The 2,657-nt window shown below is 30.2% G+C and overlaps 1 long non-coding RNA gene across 1 annotated transcript; it reads left to right on the top strand.

The window, feature by feature from the left end:
- Positions 1 to 210: 210 nt before the first annotated feature.
- Positions 211 to 921, top strand: LOC137835102 (uncharacterized). Its single transcript, XR_011085013.2, has 2 exons — positions 211 to 340; positions 435 to 921. It is a non-coding gene; the product is annotated as an uncharacterized LOC137835102 (long non-coding RNA).
- The last annotated feature ends 1,736 nt before the right edge of the window (positions 922 to 2,657 follow it).

The following is a 2,657-nucleotide window of genomic DNA, read 5'->3' as shown; positions in this document are numbered from 1 at the left end:
AAAATGCCAATCTTTTGTCATCTATAAATATAAAAAGTATTTTATAAAGTTAAAGAAAATTAAATTTTAAAGAACAACGCACACATTTAAAAGTAGTATTTTGCGCCGGTTAGTATGAAATAAAACAAGAAACCCTAAATTTGAGGGTAAAAGAGACATTTCCAGCACGACTCATTTTTTTGTATATAAATAGTGACGAACTCGCAATTAGGGATTCAAGTGCCTTTGAGAGAACCGAGCGCAGCAGCAATGCAGTGGCGTCCGAGTTCCGTTGCGGGCGCATAGAAAACCCTAATTTTTCTCATTTTGTTTCTGCGATTTGATTCTGATATTGCAGAAAGTATGTGGGAAGATTTGCACATAGCCTTTGATTCATTATCGTTCTCATTAGTTACTTTTATTAATTTGTTTACGGTTTTCAACAATTGTTTTAGGCCGCTCCAATGGGTTCTCAGCAAATGCTGTTTGAGATCTCAATTTCACCCGGCCAAGATCTGATCTCTTTTTTGGGGGGCAGCCTCAAAGATTGAACATGCTTACCCTCATGTTTAAAAGCAGGAAAACTGCCCTAAATTTCGTCTTTCATGATATGTTTGTTTTCATACAACCAAATCATCAATGTGCATTTCTTTTTGTCCAAAACAATTTTCCGGTGAAATGTTGTTTTACTATGGCAAATCAAGGTTTATCACTTTATTATGATTCTTCTTGCTGCGGAAACTCGTGATGTGGTTACTTATGATTGTAGAGAACTGAAACCTTGACATTGTGCTTATTTGTGGCTGAATAAGGCTAATTTTTAGATTTTGATCCTTGAGTTTAATTTTACCGTGATCGTGGCCATATATTCCTGTAATTATTGTTGTTAATAGTACTGTGACTGTAACTGCAATTTTCAATATTCTTTTGGCCTATTTGAAACCTTGGTTCAAATTCTTTGACTACACTTCCATGCTTACATGTTAAGACTTTCCTTGTGGATTTTGGAAATGATATCTTCATTCAGATGTAGCAGAGATATTGTAGTTACTCTCAATTTTTATTGGCAGGCGTTGATTCTCAAAATGAAATAATACAAGTTGTTTTTCTCTTATAATGCTTAATGTTCTTTGACAGAGTAGAAGATGCTGGAAAATTTGAATGCATTAAAGGTATTGGGTTTACAAGAAAGAAATTGTCTGAGTATCTAGTTCAAGTTAGCATATGGATACAGTAGTTTTCCTGTGGGGTTGTTCCTTTGTCCTTTTAACTCTTTTGAGGTGATTTTAAATTATGAAAATGCATAATATTTAAAAGAATTAAGGTATTAATATGAAAACAGTGTCGTAGTTAAAAACACTAACGGGATTAATATGAAAATCTATTTTAAAATAGGACTTCCCTATAAATGAATAATGTATTTGAAGATACAAAAATTTTAGTTTAGCAATTATTTTTACAGAGTACAATATTGATTTTATAAAAAGCTTTCGATAAACATTTTATTAGTTATATATTATATTACTTAAGTTTAAATAATATTATTTTAATATAGGTATTCTTTTAAAAGTAATTTATCAATATTTTTTACTTATTATTTTTCAAAATAGTGATATCGTCAATTATGTGAAACTAAAAGTTCTTCAAAAATTGGAAATTGAAATGTAATGCTTTTAATATTGTGCTTGTTTTAAAAATAATATTATCAAGTAATAATTTTAACTAAGATTTTTAGTTAAGTTTGGGAGAGCAAATTTGTCAAATTAAAATATAAATTTTATTGAACTATATATCATTTTAAGTTATTTAATAAAAATAATATTTAACGAACAAGTTTTAAAATATTTTATACTTTGTTGTAATAATATATATTACTATGACTTTCATCAACACAAATTTAATTCTTTTGGTATTTTAGTTTGATTTAAGCTGATATTTTGAAGATGTTTTTGCAATGAAAACTTTTTGAGGTTGACTACAAGAATTACAATATATTTACTCTTAAAATTATGATTGAGAAAAATGATTTCAATTTGGTTAGAGATTGATCTTAGTATGAATAAGGTGAGTATTGAAAGAGATTGACTTTATTATAACTAAGGTTAGTATTAACTTTAGTTTGCCCATATTTAAAATGAGTAAGGTTAGTATTTACCTTGATTTAGTTAGAGGTTGACTTTAGCATGTCTAAGGTTAATATTCTTCTTGGTTTAGTTGGAGAGTCACTTTAGTGTGACTAAAGCTAGTATTGATCTTAGTCTGATTAAGACTAGTATCGATCATAGTTTGACTAGAGACTGATATAGGATGACTAAGGTTAGTACTGAACCTAGTTTGGTTGAAGATTGACTTAGGTTTACTAAGATCAATATTGACCTTAACATGGTCCAAGACATGACTAAGGTTAATTTTTGCCCTGACTTAGCCGAAGATTGACCTAAACGTGACTAAGGCAATATCAACCTCAATTTGGTCGAAAATTGATCTTATGATGACTAAATCTAGTATTGACCCTGACTCGATCAAAAATTGCTTTTGGCATGACTAAGGCCAGTGTCAACCTCATATTGGTCGGAGATTGACCTTAGACCAACTTTAGAAGAACTAAGAACGAGTAAAAGGACCCTAGCTCATTTGAAGACCGCATTTTGAAGGACTAAGGTATCCCATAAAATGGC

The sequence above is a fragment of the Phaseolus vulgaris genome, chromosome 5 (assembly GCF_051622355.1).
Source record: "Phaseolus vulgaris cultivar YP4 chromosome 5, ASM5162235v1, whole genome shotgun sequence".
In the NCBI taxonomy this organism is placed as follows: Eukaryota; Viridiplantae; Streptophyta; class Magnoliopsida; order Fabales; family Fabaceae; genus Phaseolus; species Phaseolus vulgaris.
This window is presented reverse-complemented; position numbering and strand designations above follow the sequence as displayed.